The sequence below is a fragment of the Engystomops pustulosus genome, chromosome 5 (genome assembly GCF_040894005.1).
Source record: "Engystomops pustulosus chromosome 5, aEngPut4.maternal, whole genome shotgun sequence".
Lineage (NCBI taxonomy): Eukaryota > Metazoa > Chordata > Amphibia > Anura > Leptodactylidae > Engystomops > Engystomops pustulosus.
In genome coordinates, this window is record NC_092415.1 from 124663752 (window position 1) to 124680951 (window position 17200).

Below are 17200 nucleotides of genomic sequence, written 5' to 3' on the forward strand. Positions count from 1 at the left end.
TTTCCGTCGCATGCATCTGATCGAGTGCGCCAAAACCCGGGGCAATTCAGGGAACAATGGCGCAAATTGGTAATATTCAGGAAACCCGACGAAAAATAGCGATTCGGGCCCTTAGTAAATGACCCCCTATATGACCATATATTGACTGACATGGTGAAAATAACTTATAAGTGTAGGCTCTACTACTATGAGGTTGCTGTCAATGTAGAAACAGTTAAACAGTATAACCTTAGAATAAAGGTGCAACCAGAACAAGGCCTATGAACATAGGCAGTCAAACCCAGCAAAACATTGGGGATGTTGCTCCAGATGTACCAAAACAGAATTAAGAAGAAAACAAAATAAGAAATAGTAATACTCCTGAGATAGGGGCCTAGAAAGTGTCAATAACATGTCAGGATGGAAATATCACCTGATAACTAGGGGGTACAATTCACCTCGGTAATCAAACTCCTTGACCTCATTTTCAGTACAGATCGGTCACATAGCAAGTCCCACTGTGATTCTTTAGGAGTGGGTGGTCCCTTGGAATCTTTTTGAATCAGGAGCTTGGTGGTGTAACCCCATTTGTATGCAATGCTTGCGTTTCTTAATGCCGAGATAAATTGTGAAAATTGCCGGCACGTCTGTAAGGTGAATTGAGAAATATCAGCTAAGATCTGGATATACTCATATGGTGACAGTAAAGTCTTTGCCTTCCTCGCTGAAAACATAAGAGCTTCCTTAAAATGGAAAAAGTGGATCCTAACGACAGAGTCCCTTGAAACTTCCTTGAGAGAAATCTCAATCTGGAAAACCTATGGGCTCTGTTGATAATAAATTCTTGAGTCGGGGTGTCAAGCAGGAGATATTTGATAATGCTCGTAATGTATGACTCAAGCTCGAAGGGAGGCACAATTTCTGAGAGGACCCTAAACTTAACATTATTCTGCGTATTTCGATCTACTAAGTCGGCAAATTTGGATTTCATAGTGGTCCGCCAACTGGTAATGAGAGTCAATAAGCTTGTGTTGTGAGCTAGTTACTTCCCCCATTCTGGACTCCAGATGATCCACTCTGCTTTTCAACTCTTCCACCGATCCATCTATTTTATAGTTATGATGGGCTAGGTCTGTGTGCAAGGAGCTTTTTAGAGCGAGCATCATTTCTTTAATTCCTGAGAGGCAGGCTGGTTGGATGTGGGAATTGATGCAAAGGGCCATTGTTTGCAGCTGCCAAGGTGTTACTGTAACAACCAGGGCTGCCACTAGGAATTTTTGGGCCCCTGACTGGAAGATTTTTGTGGGCCCCTGCACCATAGGCGTCTATTCCCACATTGTAACTGTCAGCACCTGCAAACGCGCAACCACAACCAGGCTTGGCACTAGCTGTCAGACTACGTAAGTGGTGGCGAACTCACCTTGCAACAATTCTGCGGGCCCTGCCTAAAGGTGATAAACCACCCTGATAAGGGTGAACCCACTATCAGGTCCCTGAGCGACTCTACAAAATGACAGGGAAAACTTACTTCGTTTGGCAGCTGCTGGATTGTGCAGCGGAAAGGTAACCGGTATACAGGAATACACCAGTGTTCACACTGGTGCACAGAATACTAACACAGGTCTGAAACATGGAAAGCGGGATAACACTAGGAGGTAAACGATACTGAGGGACAAACAACATTATATACAGGTCTTCAGGCTTGATATACACAGGTCAGGTCAAGATCAAACACAAACACTAAGCCACAGTTCACACACAAATAAATGCCATCTATCCAGCCAACTGCAGATAGAGTGAAGTTTAGGCACGGATGTTACAGTTACACTTTTTTTACCAAAACATTTTTAAGCCATGAAAAGCTACTCTTAACAGGATCTTATTCTACTGCATGTGCCCACTCACTATATAGATAGCCCCTGCAGATGCCCACTTAGTATATAGATAGCCCCTGCCAGTGCCCACTCAGTATATAGATAGACCTTGCACATGTCCACTTAGTATATAGATAGCCCTAGCACGTTCCCACTCACTATATAGATATTACACTGAATCAACTTAATATATCATCGTAAATGTCCTTTTAGAAGGACTGCAAAGTTTAGCTTCAAGGTGTGAATAATAATGACAAGACTAAACAAACAGACTTTGTAATACTGTTGACTTTTATTTTAATTACTGGGTATTTACTCGAGTATAAGCCGACCCGAGTATAAGCCGAGGCCCATAATTTTACCATCTAAAACTGAGAAAACCTATTGACTCGAGTATTAGCCGAAGGTGAGAAATGCATTGTTCACAGCCTCCCAGTATTTAACCAGCAAGCACCTAGTAGTATACAGCCAGCCCCTCTAGTATACAGCCAGCCCCCTCTAGTATACAGCCTACCCCCAGTTTGCCCAGCACTTAAAAAAAATAAACGTACATACTCAGCGTGCTTCTGATGTTCGGCATGGCTCCTCTTCTGTCTTCTTCACGATGCTCCGGTCCCTGTGGCTCCTCTTCTGTCTGCTGTAACAGAGACGCGGCCATGCAGCCGGCAGAGCACATGGCCGCGTCTCTGCGGCTTGTTACAGCAGACAGGTGAGGAGCTGTGGGGACCAGAGCATTGCGGTGAAGACAGAAGAGGAACCGCGGCGAGCATCAGAACCATGCTGAGTATGTAAGTTTATTTTTTTATTGACTTGTGTATAAGCCAAGGTGAGGTTTTTTAGCACATTTTTTGCTGACTTGATGACACATTAAAATAGTGAAATAAAAGACCCATGAGGATGTGACACTCGGTGAAACGTGAAGGATCAGGTTCAGGGTCAGTTACTAGAACAGTAAATTGTTGATGGCTCTTATGTTATAGGGCCTAGGCATTTGTGTGAGATAAAAGTACATTTTATACACAGCCTAATAAAAGTTACATTTTAGCGAACTTTATCAAAGCATTGGCACATCAGTATATAGAAAGCATCTGCACATGCACACTAGATATATAGATAGTCCCTGCACATGCCGATCAGTAGATGGCCAAAGTTTTGAGAATTATACAAATGTCAATTTTTACAAAGTCTACTGCATCAGGTTTTATAATGGCAATTTGCATATACTCCAGAATGTTATAAAGAGTGATCAGTAATTAATTACAGAGTCAATATTTGCCTAGAAAATGAACTTTTTCCCCCTAAACACATTTCAACTTCATTGCAGGCCTGCCTTAAAATTGGTTAAAAGTGATTGCTTCATTAACACAGGTGTGGGTGTTGATGAGGGCAGGGATGGAGATCAATCTGTCATGATTAAGTAAGAATCACACCACTGGAAACTTTATAAGGAGACTGGTGCTTGGCATCATTGTTTCTTTTCTGTTAACCATGGTTATCTCTAAAGAAACACACGCAGTCATCATTGCACTGCACAAAACTGGCCTGGTTTTTGGTCCGTTTTTCCCAATTACCTTAATAGATAAACAGGTTGTAAGCAGCCAAATGCGTGGTAAACAGCCAAAAACGGACTGAAAGCAGATGTTTAAAAACGGACCAAAATCACCATGTGTGGCATCACCCTAACAGGGAAGAGTATCGCAGCTAGAAAGATTGCACCTCAGTCAACAATCTATCGCATCATCAAGGAATTCAAGGAGAGAGGTTCCAATGTTGCACTGTGAGGCAAAAACTCTTGGAGCAAGGCCTGGTGTCAAGGAGGGCAGCCAAGAAGCCACATCAGGGACAGACTGATATTCTGCAAAAGGTACAGGGAGTGGACTGCTGAGGACTGGGGTAAAGTCATTTTCTTTGATTAATCCCCTTTCCGATTGTTTGTAACATCTGGAAAACAGCTTCTTCGGAGAAGACAAGGTGAGCGATACCACCAGTCTTATCTCATGCCAACTGTGAAGCATTCTGCAACCATTCATGTGTGGGGTTGCTTCTCAGCCAAGGGATTTGGCTCTCTCACAATCTTGCCTAAAAACACATCCATGAATAAAGAATGGTACAAGAATGTCCTCCAAGAGCACCTTTTCCCAACTGTCCAAGAGCAGTTTGGTGATCAATAATACCTTTTCCAGCGTGATGGACCACCTTGCCATAAAGCAAAGGGGATAACTAAATGGCTCAATCAATAAAACATAGAGATTTTGGGTCCATGGCCTGCAAACTCCCCAGATCTTAATCCCATTGAGAACTTGTGGTCAACCATCGAGAGACGGGTGGATAAACAAAAACCAACAAATTGTGACAAAATGCAAGCATTGAATGGACTGCTATCAGTCAGGATGTGGTACAGAAGTTGATTGAGCGCTGCCAAGGAGAATTGCAGAGCTACAGAAGAAGAAGGGTCTACACTGCAAATATTGAATTGCTGCATTAACTCATTATAACTGTCAATAAAAGCTTTTGTTACTCATGCTGTAATATTATTTCACTTGTATTTCTGTATGTCATAAAAACATCTGACAAACACATATAAAAACCATAGGGCAACAGATCATATTTGTGTCATTCTCAAAACTTATGGCCATAACTGTAGATAGAGATGGGCGAATTAAATTCGAACCGATAAGCTGAATTTTTCGAAAAAATTTGATTCGACCCGAATCGAATCAAAACGAATCACATTAAAAAACAGGCATTTCCTGGCTGCAGAGAGCCTGTAGTGTGTTGTAGAACATTGTGCCATGCTTAAATATGCATAGGGAGCGTGGTTTGGTCTTCAAACAATGCTGTGTTTTAGTATGACACGCACATGACAGCCGCGGCTCTTAGAATCGCTTCACTCTTCACTTCCATGTGCACTTACATAGGCCAACTTCCCCAAATAAGCGAAGCGGGAACGCAGCCTGACAAGGTAACGTCTGTGCCAGCTCGAAAGGACTGAGCTGAGGGCCAAGATCCCACTATAACATCAAAGAGTGGCACAATGATGTATTGTGCTGGTGGCATCAAAAGCAGCAGCAGCAGGAGCCCGCAGAGTGGCACAATGATATAGTGTGAAGGTGGCATCAGTAGCAGCAGGAGCCCGCAGAGTGGCACAATGATATAGTGTGAAGGTGGCTTCGGATGCAGCAGTAGCCTGCAGAGTGGCACAATAATATAGTGCGTTGGTGGCATCAGTAGCAGCAGCAGGAGCCCGCAGAGTGGCACAATAATATAGTGTGAAGGTGGCATCAGTAGCAGCAGGAGGAGCCCACAGAGTGGCACAATGATATGGTGTGTTGGTGGCATCAGAAGCAGCAGGAGCCCGCAGAGTGGCACAATGATATAGTGTGAAGGTGGCATCAGAAGCAGCAGGAGCCCGCAGAGTGGCACAATGATATAGTGTGTTGGTGGCATCAAAAGCAGCAGCAGCAGGAGCCCGCAAAGTGGCACAATGATATAGTGTGAAGGTGGCATCAGTAGCAGCAGCAGCCTGCAGAGTGGCACAATGATATAGTGCGTTGGTGGCATCAGTAGCAGCAGCAGGAGCCCGCAGAGTGGCACAATGATATAGTGTGAAGTAGGCATCAGAAGCAGCAAGAGCGGCAGAGTGGCACAATGATATAGTGTGTTAATGGCATCAAAAGCAGCCACAGCAGGAGCCCACAGAGTGGCCGCAGAGTGGCACAATGATATAGTGTGAAGGTGGCATCAGAAGCAGCAGGAGCCTGCAGAGTGGCACAATGATATAGTGCGTTGGTGGCATTAGTAGCAGCAGCAGCAGGAGCCCGCAGAGTGGCACAATGATATAGTGTGAAGGTGGCATCAGTAGCAGCAGCAGCAGGAGGAGCCCCCAGAGTGGCACAATGATATAGTGTGTTGGTGGCATCAGAAGCAGCAAGAGCCCGCAGAGTGGCACAATGAAATAGTGTGAAGGTGGCATTAGTAGCAGCAGGAGCCCGCAGAGTGGCACAATGATATAGTGTGTTGGTGGCATCAAAAGCAGCAGCAGGAGGAGCCCACAGAGTGGTACAATGATATAGTGTGAAGGTGGCATCAGAAGGAGCAAGAGCGGCAGAGTGGCACAATGATATAGTGTGAAGGTGGCATCATTAGCAGCAGGAGCCCGCAGAGTGGCACAATGATATAGTGTGAAGGTGGCATCAGAAGCAGCAGCAGCAGGAGCCCGCAGAGTGGCACAATGATATAGTGTGAAGGCGGCATCAGAAGCAGCAGCAGCAGGTGCCCGCAGAGTGGCACAATGATATAGTGTGGAGGTGGCGGACAATTCCAGTCCCTGGTAAAGATGGTAGGAGGCAGATGGTGCAACTAGCAGCAGATGTGTGGCATCAGGCGGGTGGCAGCATCAGAATAGTAGCTGAGGCAGGTAGTTAGAACCCCGACTCATTTCTCAACGTTTGGAGGAGGCGTCATGGCTGAACTAATCTGATGCATTAGGCATTGGTGAGTTGAAATCCTGGCCGATCCAAGCCAGATACATCTTGACAAAGGTCAGTCTCTCCACATTACGGGTGGACAAGCGGGTTCTCCTGGGGGTAGCGATGGCCCCGCCGCACTGAACACCCGCTCTGATGCCACACTACTGGCCGGGCAGGACAGCTTCTCTACTGCAAACACCGCAAGTTGCGGCCACGCATCAAGTTTGGCTGCCCAGTAGTCCATGGGATCCTCTACCTTAAGTGGTAAAGTGCTGTCCAAGTAGGCTTCATATCCTGCTGCTGCTGCCGGTGGCGGCTACCCTCCTCACTAGGCAGGTGAAAGAAATTGCTCATTAAGGAATCCAGACTAAAGCGACTGTTGATGGAACTGCTACTGCTCCTACCCCCCCCAGGTCCCACAGCAGCTGTAGTAGAAGTACTTGAGCAATGACTGCCAGGAATCCCCCGGTCAGACCTGACAGAGGATGGACAATGGCGCACATAGGCAGCGGCCAACTGTGTGAGGGGTTGGACCCCCTTTTGCCTTCAGAACTGCCTCAATTCTTCGTGGCATAGATTCAACAAGGTGCTGGAAGCATTCCTCAGAGATTTTGGTCCATATTGACATGATGGCATCACACAGTTGCCGCAGATTTGTCGGCTGCACATCCATGATGCGAATCTCCCGTTCCACCACATCCCAAAGATGCTCTATTGGATTGAGATCTGGTGACTGTGGAGGCCATTTGAGTACAGTAAACTCATTGCCATGTTCAAGAAACCAGTCTAAGATGATTCCAGCTTTATGACATGGCGCATTATCCTGCTGAAAGTAGCCATCACATGTTGGGTACATTGTGGTCATAAAGGGATGGACATGGTAAGCAGCAATACTCAGGTAGGCTGTGGTGTTGCAACGATGCTCAATTGGTACCAAAGGGCCCAAAGAGTGCCAAGAAAATATTCCCCACACCATGACACCACCACCACCAGCATGAACCGTTGATACAAGGCAGGATGGATCCATGCTTTCATGTTGTTGACGCCAAATTCTGACCCTACCATCCGAATGTCGCAGCAGAGATCGAGACTCATCAGAACAGGCAACGTTTTTCCAATCTTCTACTGTCTAATTTCGATGAGCTTGTGCAAATTGTAGCCTCAGTTTCCTGTTCTTAGCTGGAAGGAGTGGCACCAGGTGTGGTCTTCTGCTGATGTAGCCCATCTACCTCAAAGTTCGACATACTGTGCGTTCAGAGATGCTCTTCTGCCTACCTTGGTTGTAACGGGTGGCGATTTGAGTCACTGTTGCCTTTATCAGCTCGAACCAGTCTGCCCATTCTCTTGTGACCTCTGGCATCAACAAGGCATTTCCGCCCACAGAACTGCCGCTCACTGGATGTTTTTTCCTTTTCGGACCATTCTCTGTAAACCCTAGAGATGGTTGTGCGTGAAAATCCCAGTAGATCAGCAGTTTCTAAAATACTTCTGGCACCAACAACCATGCCACGTTCAAAGGCACTCAAATCACCTTTCTTCCCCATACTGATGCTCGGTTTGAACTGCAGGAGATTGTCTTGACCATGTCTACATGCCTAAATGCACTGAGTTGCCGCCATGTGATTGGCTGATTAGAAATTAAGTGTTAATGAGCAGTTGGACAGGTGTACCTAATAAAGTGGCCGGTGAGTGTAGTATGCCAGTTGTTTCTTCCTCTCGGCAGCAGGAAAAAAGTCACCCATTTTGGACCGGTAGCGAGGGTCCAAGAGCGTGAAGAGCCAAAAGTCATCCCTATGCCAGATGTTGACTATTCGGCTGTCACTAGTTGGGCAAAGCAGCATGCTGCGGGCCATCTGCTTAAGTGACTCTGAGGGACTCCCTGTCTCCATATCCACAGTATACTGCCACGTTGCTTCTGGGTCATCTGCCTCATCTTCTACCTCCTCCGGATGCTCCTGCTCCTCCTCTCCTGTCACCTGTGTAGAAAAACCACAAATTGCACCAGACTCTGCTTGTGCTCCAATGTCCTCCTCCTCCAGTTCAGCCCCCACCGGACTCATGTGGCCATGAGATGTAGTCTCCACTTCTCCAGTGCCCTGACCAGACAGATTTTACAGCATGAGTTCCAGGACATGAAGCAGTGGAATGACGTTATTCATCCTGCAGTCCTGGCGACTGAAAAATAACGTGGCCTCTTCAAAAGGCCTGAGCAAACGGCAGGTGTCACGCATAAGCTGCCAGTGGCTGACATCAAAGTTACACAGGGGAGTACTACGGTCCACTTGCATCATCAAAAAATCATTAATGGCTTTTCTCTGTTCATACAGGCGGTCTAACATATGGAGGCTGGAATTCCAACAGGTGGAAACATCGCATATCAGACTATGTTGGGGTAGGCCGTTCTAGCGCTGCAACTCGAGTAGGGTGTGCTTGGCTTTGTAAGAATAGCTGAAATGCGTGCACAATGTCCTGGCCATTTTTAAAATGTCTTGCAGATGGCTGTAAGACTTCAGGAACTTGTTGTCTACCAGATTGAGCACGTGCGCCACGGACCATCCCTCCCCGGTGCAGCACGGACTCCATGTTCCTCCCATTGTCTGTCACCATGGTTCCGATTTTTAGTTGTCGCGGAGAAAGCCACACATTGATTTCTTCTTGCATGACGCGGAGCAGTTCCTCCCCTGTGTGACTTCGTTCGCCCAGGCAAACCAGGTGTAGAACTGCGTGACACCGCTGTGCCCTGCACATGTGGTATGATGGAGCAGCACTTGTGGAGGCTGAGGTGGTGGTGGAGAAGGAGGAGGCGGACACTGGCGCAGGAGCAGCAGTTTGACAACGTGGAGGAGAAAGCGCCGTCTCTTGTTGAAGTTGTTGGCGTGGCTGGGAGGGAAGCACATTCACCCAGTGGGCCGTAAAGGACATATACTGGTCCTGACCATAATTACAGTTCCACATGTCCGCGCTGCCGTGCACCTTGGAAGAAACTGATAAGCTCAAGGACTGGCCCACCTTCTGTTGTACATATTGGTGAAGGGCTGGCACAGCCTTTCTGGAAAAAAAATTGCGGCTTGGAACTCTCCACCTCGGTTCGGCACAAGCCATTAGTTCTCTGAAGGATGCAGAGTCCACGACTTGGAAAGGGAGAGACTGCAGTACCAACAACTTCGACAAGAGCACAGTGAGCTGCTGCACCTTAGGATGGCTGGACGCATAGAGTTGTCCTTTTCTAATCACCTCGCTCAACGACTGCTGGCGCCATGCGTAGCGAGGAGCAGGACCATCTGGACCGGGAGATGATGTCAAAGACCAACAGCTCCCTTCGGCAGAGGTGCTGGAGCCTTGACTTGCTGAAACAGCATGTGTGCCACTAGGTGCTGCTGCTGCTGTTGCTGTGCCTGCAGGATGGACCGCATCTGACACGTGTTTCTCCCAGGCCATTGGATGGTGACGCTGAAGGTGTTGGCTCAGGGCCGTTGTGCCAAGGTTAGCTCCCTGGCCACGCCTCACTTTCTGCCCGCAGATTCGACATATACCCACGCTTGGCTCCTCTGGTGTCTTTACAAAAAACTGCCACACCACTTAGGTGGTAATTTTACCGCCAACACTCTGCACTGAGCGACTACTACTGCCGCTGCCTAGCTGAGCCCCTGTGCCACTGCCCATTTGGGCCTGCAAACCGGGATTTGTACCCCACGGATGTTTGGCTCCCGTCCTCGCACTGCTGCCACCCTGCTGACTCACAGCCACAGTAGTGACTTGCTGCCTGCTCCGCAAGCTGACACTCTCTTCGCCTGACGATGATGAATCCCCTGCTACACCCAGCTCCCAAGTGCGATCGGCTACATCATCGTCAATCTGCGTTTCCCGGTCACTGCTACTCTCCTCACCGATGTCAGTATGCACAGCCTGCCTACTGCAGGAAGCAGCGGAAGTCTGCCCCACTTCTTCACTGCAAAGCAGCTAGTGACTGTACTCAAACACTTCGTCCTCGCTGAATGGTGGCGCGGAGCCCAGACCACCTAGTAGCTCTCTGGCTGCGGGAAAGGAACAGGACAGAACCTGCTGAGGACAGGTGAGGGCTGCTGACCTGCTCCTGGGCCATGCCAACTAACTGTTGCTTCAGAGGAACCTATGGACTCTTGGCTGGGGTTGTCAGATGTTATATTTGAGGAATTGGATGACCTAGTCGACCATTCAACAACCTTTGAGTTGTTGATCAACACACTACCACTAGATGACAAAGGCAGTTCTGGCGTCACAGAGTCACCACTGCTGCCACATCCCCTTACTGTGCTGCCACCTCTGCCTGCTCCACCAGCCACCTTTCTGACATAGTGGTTTATAAACTACGTGGATTTGACATGTAAATCTGGTTGTAGACTAGAGCCCCCAAAAGGTATTGCAATGTGCGTTATACAGATACCCCACAACTGACAGTGTAATTTCAGCGAAAATCACTGTATAAACTATGTGGATTTCACACGTAAATCTGGCTGTAAACTAGAGCCCCCAAAAGGTATTGCAATGTGCGTTATACAGATACCCCACAACTGACAGTGTAATTTCAGCGAAAATCACTGTCAGGCTTGCGGGATGTGGATCCGCTGGACCACTGCAGACGATGGCTCAAGCCACTACCTGGGACCGGAGTCTAAGTGGTACCCGGTTTTCACCAGAGCCCGCCGCAAAGCGGGTTAGACAAACTGCGGCGTGGTACCACCAGGTCGTTCCACAGGCGTGACTTGTCTGCAGTGGCGGCCAAGGTTGAGGTACGGAAACAGCAGTAAAGCTCGTGGTCACAGTCCAGGCACAGGGTCAGGGCAGGCGGCAGAGATGCAATGTCAGAATCCAAACCGGGGTCAGCAACAGGGGGTCCAAGCAGAAGGGTACGGGAACACAGAACTCACGACAGCAATACGGAGGGACACTGGTACACGGGAACACGGAGGTAGTCAGGCAACACAGGAACACGGAGGGAGTCAGGAACGCAGAAGACACAGGAACGGAGGAGACACTGGAACGCAGGAGACACTGGAACGCAGGAGACACTGGAACGCAGGCAAATCGCAACCTAGCTTTCTCTAATGCTATGAGGCAGAAAGATCCGGCCAGAGTGTGAGGGAGGTGCAGAGTTTTTAAAGGGGAAGTGATCAGCCAGTGCACCAATTAGCGGTGCACTGGCCCTTTAAATTTCCTGAAGATACCGCGCGCGCGCCCTGGGAGACGGGGACGCGCGCGGCCGGAACCTGGCAGCGATTCCGGAGCGGGGAGAGGTGAGTCGCGCCGGCACCGCGCCTGCGAGGCTCGGGGGGCACGGGTGAGCCCGCGACCCGCGATATGGGTCTCGGGATCACCCGCGACAGTACCCCCCCCCCTTCGGCCTCCCCCTCTTCTTGGGTTGTAAAAATCTCTGTAGTAAATCATGGTCCAGGAAGTTGTCTTCAGGCTCCCAAGATCTCTCCTCAGGCCCGAACCCCTTCCAGTCAACCAAGAAGAACCGCTTACCCTTTACGGTCATGTCGAGGATCTCCTTTACCACATAAATATCTGAGGAGTCAGCCACCGGAGCAGGAGGAGGTACTTGCCGGGAGAAGCGGTTCAGAATAACAGGCTTGAGTAGAGAGACATGGAAGGAGTTCGGGATGCGCATGGTGGAAGGGATATATCCTCGAAAGGACCTAAGAACCGTGGACCAAGCTTGTATCCAGGAATCTTTAACCGGATGTATTTAGCTGACAACCAGACCTTGTCCCCAGGAGAAAAAACAGGAGATGGCCTGCGTTTCTTATCCGCTTGGAGCTTGGTACGGGCGGAAGCCTGCTTCAACGCAAGGCGAGTTTGTTCCCAAATGGTCTTAAGGTCTCGTACCAACTCGTCAACAGCAGGAACCTCCGTGGACACATGCAGAGGGAGAGGAGGACGTGGATGTTGTCCATAAACGATGAAGAAGGGAGTAGAACCAGAAGCTTCAGAGTCCAGGGAATTATACGAGAACTCCGCCCAAGGCAACAAGGAAGACCAGTCATCTTGGCAGGCCGAGACGAAGTGCCGAAGGTAGCAGCCCAGGGTTTGATTGACTCTCTCTACCTGTCCATTCGACTGAGGATGATATGCTGACGAGAAGTCCAATTTCACCTGAAGATGGTTACACAGGGATCGCCAGAAACGGGAGACAAACTGGACCCCACGGTCCGAAACAATGTGCAATGGGAGTCCATGCAGCCGAAAGATGTGGGAGAAGAACAGGCTGGCAAGACGCGGAGCAGATGGCAAACCTGGCAAGGAGACAAAATGGGACATCTTCGAGAACCGGTCGGTTACCACCCAGATGATAGTATTCCCCGAGGATGATGGCAAATCAGTGACAAAGTCCATTGCCACATGAGTCCACGGGCGGCTGGGTATCGGCAACGGCATCAGGAGACCGGCAGGTTTAAGGCGTGATAACTTATTTCGGGCACAGGAGGTGCAGGAACCCACAAAATCCCGCACATCTTTGGCCAGGTCTGGCCACCAATAATAACGGGAAATAAGGGCTATGGAACGCTGCACTCCAGGGTGTCCAGCCACACGAGAGCAATGTTCCCATATCAGGATCCTCTTACGAAGGGCAGGTCTGACGTATGTCTTGCCTGGTGGAAGCTGCCTAAGGTCCACTGGAGCTGCAAGGACCAGACGTTCTGGAGGCACAATATGACTGGGCACAGGGTCTTCTCCAACCACATCCGAAGCACGGGAGAGCGCATCTGCCTTAACGTTCTTCTCCGCAGGACGGAAATGGATTAAGAAATCAAATCGGGAGAAAAAAAGAGACCAACGGGCTTGACAAGGATTCAGTCGCTGAGCGGTCTGAATGTACAGGAGGTTCTTGTGGTCGGTATAAATGTGAACCGGGTGACGAGCCCCCTCCAGGAGATAGTGCCACTCCTCCAAAGCCAACTTTATGGCCAACAGTTCCCGATCTCCAATGGAATAATTCTTCTCGGCAGGAGAGAATGTCTTCGAGAAGAACCCGCAGGTGAAGGTACGACCCTTGGGCCCCTTCTGAGTAAGAACTGCACCAGCACCGACGGATGAAGCATCAACCTCCAACTGGAAAGGTTTCTCCGTATCTGGTCTTGTAAGTACTGGCGCAGAGGCAAAGGCAGATTTTAACTTAGTAAAGGCTTCCTCAGCAGCTGGAGACCATTGTCTAGGATTGGCATTCTTCTTAGTCAATGCCACAATAGGAGCCACAAGTGAAGAGAAGTGCGGAATAAACTGTCTATAGTAATTGGCGAAGCCCAGAAATCTCTGAACAGCACGCAGTCCCACTGGGCGAGGCCACTGAAGTACGGCTGCCAATTTAGAAGGATCCATCTGGAGTCCCTGGCCAGAAATGACGTATCCCAAAAACGGAAGACTGCTCTGGTGGAATTGACACTTCTCGAGTTTGGCGTATAAATGGTTAGTCCTTAAGCGTCTGAGAACCTGCCGGACGTGGTTTTGGTGAGAGGAAAGATCTGAAGAATACACCAAAATGTCGTCCAAGTAGACTATAACACAGGAGTAGAGCAGGTCTCTAAAAATATCATTAACAAACTCCTGGAATACTGCTGGAGCATTGCAGAGACCAAAGGGCATTACCAAATACTCAAAATGTCCGTCACGGGTATTGAAAGCTGTCTTCCATTCGTCGCCTTCCCGAATACGAATGAGGTTGTATGCCCCTCGCAGATCCAGCTTGGTGAAAACCTTGGCACCCCGTAGGCGGTCAAAGAGTTCGGTGATGAGAGGCAAGGGATAGCGGTTTTTTATCGTGACTTTATTGAGGCCGCGGTAATCAATGCACGGACGGAGGGACCCATCCTTCTTGGATACAAAGAAGAAACCAGCTCCAGCGGGGGAAGAAGACTTCCGGATGAATCCTTTCTCCAAATTTTCCTTTATGTAGGCAGACATGGCTTCGGTCTCAGACACTGATAACGGATACACTCGTCCTCGAGGAGGAGACGTACCCGGTAGCAAGTCGATGGGGCAGTCATAGGCACGGTGTGGAGGCAGAACCTCCGCTTGCTTCTCAGAAAAAACATCGGCATAGTCTCGGTAGCACGCAGGAAGGTTCTTCAGAGACTTGTCGCCCAAGGTAGTTGGCAAGTCAGGTACAGGGTGAGGAACTTCTAAGCAACGAGACCGACAATCCGGGCCCCAACAAAGAACTTCTCCCGTCCTCCAATCAAGAACTGGTGCGTGGCTCTGCAACCATGGAAGACCTAGCAGGAGAGACGAAGTAGAGCGAGGTAGCACCAGGAAGGACAACTTCTCCTTGTGTAGAGCACCGACTTGCATAGTTAAAGGCTTAGTGCGATATCGCACCGGATCAGAGAGGACTTGTCCGCTAACTGAGGAAATAACCAGTGGCTTGTCAAGTAGGACCACTGGAAAGTGATACCGGGAAACCAGTGCGGCATCCATGAAGTTCCCCGCGGAGCCGGAGTCCAGGAAGGCAGAAACTTGGGTCTGGTTGCCGGTACCAACACTGAGAAGCACCGGAATCAACAAGCGTGGAGAAGCACTGCTCACACCTAGGGACGCTTCTCCCAAGAACCCTAGGTGCTGGCATTTCCCGGACGTTGGGGTCGAATGGGACAAGACCCAAGGAAATGCTCAGGACTAGCGCAGTAGAGGCAGAGGTTTCCTTGGCGTCTTCTGGTACGCTCCTGCGGTGACAATTTGGCTCTGTCCACTTCCATAGACTCCTCTGCAGGTAGTGTGACCGGAGGCTGGAATGGTCTTTGGAAGGTAGGAGCTAGGCGAGGGGGGCGTCGTGGACGGAGTGGGAGTTGTTCAAAACGTAACTCTTCAGCACGCTCTCTGAACCGCACATCAATTCGGGTGGCCAGAGAGATGAGGTCACTCAGAGAGGATGGCAGATCACGAGCGGCCAGAGCGTCCTTAACCTGAGAAGATAGACCCTTCTTAAAAGCTGCCGACAAAGCCGCGTCGTTCCAGGAGAGTTCTGACGCCAAGGTGCGGAACTGAACGGCGTACTCTCCGACGGAGGAAGTCCCGTGACGTAAATTCAGCAAGGCAGACTCAGCGGAGGAGGCCCGAGCCGGTTCCTCGAATACAGACCGGAATTCAAACAGAAAGGCCGCAAGGGAAGCCGTGACTGGGTCGTTCTGGTCCCAAAGGGGAGTAGCCCAGGCCAGGGCTTTCCCAGAGAGAAGGCTGATTATAAACGCCACCTTGGCACGCTCCGTGATAAATTGGCTTGGCATAAGTTCTATGTGCAGAGAGCACTGAGTTATAAAGCTCCTGCACATCTTGGAATTGCCATCATACTTGGTGGGCATGGACAGCCGCATTCTGGGTTCAACAGCAGGTAGAGCAGTCGGTGCAGAAGGAGTCGCAATAGCAGCCTCAGGAACCTGTTGCTGGTTAGCTAGCAGTTGTTGCAGCATGGCGGTGACTTGCTCCAATTGATCACGCTGTGCAGCAATCTGCCGGGATTGGTGGATTACAATAGTGGCAAGGTCTGGCTTGCTGGGAGGCGAAACCTCGGCGGGATCCATGGCCGGATCTTACTGTCAGGCTTGCGGGATGTGGATCCGCTGGACCACTGCAGACGATGGCTCAAGCCACTACCTGGGACCGGAGTCTAAGTGGTACCCGGTTTTCACCAGAGCCCGCCGCAAAGCGGGTTAGACAAGCTGCGGCGTGGTACCACCAGGTCGTTCCACAGGCGTGACTTGTCTGCAGTGGCGGCCAAGGTTGAGGTACGGAAACAGCAGTCAAGCTCGTGGTCACAGTCCAGGCACAGGGTCAGGGCAGGCGGCAGAGATGCAATGTCAGAATCCAAACCGGGGTCAGCAACAGGGGGTCCAAGCAGAAGGGTACGGGAACACAGAACTCACGACAGCAATACGGAGGGACACTGGTACACGGGAACACGGAGGTAGTCAGGCAACACAGGAACACGGAGGGAGTCAGGAACGCAGAAGACACAGGAACGCAGGGGACACTGGAACCCAGGAGACACTGGAACGCAGGCAAATCGCAACAGAGCTTTCTCTAAGGCTATGAGGCACGAAGATCCGGCCAGAGTGTGAGGGAGGTGCAGAGTTTTAAAAGGGGAAGTGATCAGCCAGTGCACCAATTAGCGGTGCACTGGCCCTTTAAATTCCCTGAAGATACCGCGCGCGCGCCCTGGGAGACGGGGACGCGCGCGGCCGGAACCTGGCAGCGATTCCGGAGCGGGGAGAGGTGAGTCGCGCCGGCACCGCGCTTGCGAGGCTCGGGGGGCACGGGTGAGCCCGCGACCCGCGATATGGGTCGCGGGACCACCCGCGACAATCTGGCTGTAAACTAGAGCCCCCAAAAGGTATTGCAATGTGCGTTATACAGATACCCCACAACTGACAGTGTAATTTCAGCAAAAATCACTGTATAAACTATGTGGATTTCACACGAAAATCTGGCTGTAAACTAGAGCCCCCAAAAGGTATTGCAATGTGCGTTATACAGATACCCCACAACTGATAGTGTAATTTCAGCGAAAATCACTGTATAAATTATGAGGATTTCACACGTAAATCTGGCTGTAAACTAGAGCCCCCAAAAGGTATTGCAATGTGCGTTATACAGATACCCGACAACTGACAGCTCACTACTGCAGATGCATGAATGTCAAACCGATTTCTTCCTATTCGATTTTGTTACTAAATAGAACTGCTATTTGGGGTGTACAGATCCCCCTTAAAGAACAACCAGGGATTGGCCCACCAATCGCTACTGCAGATGCATGAAAGTCAAACAGATTTCTTCCAATTCGATTTTGTCACTAAACAGAACTGCTATTTGGGGTATACAGATCCCCCTTAGAGAACAGCGAGGGAT

General features: G+C 49.8%; 1 protein-coding gene across 3 annotated transcripts in view; it reads right to left on the reverse strand.

The window, feature by feature from the left end:
- The window catches only part of MOCOS (molybdenum cofactor sulfurase), a 551645-nt gene that overhangs the window by 91242 nt on the left and 443203 nt on the right, over positions 1 to 17200 (reverse strand). The gene's annotated exons all lie outside the window — the stretch shown is intronic.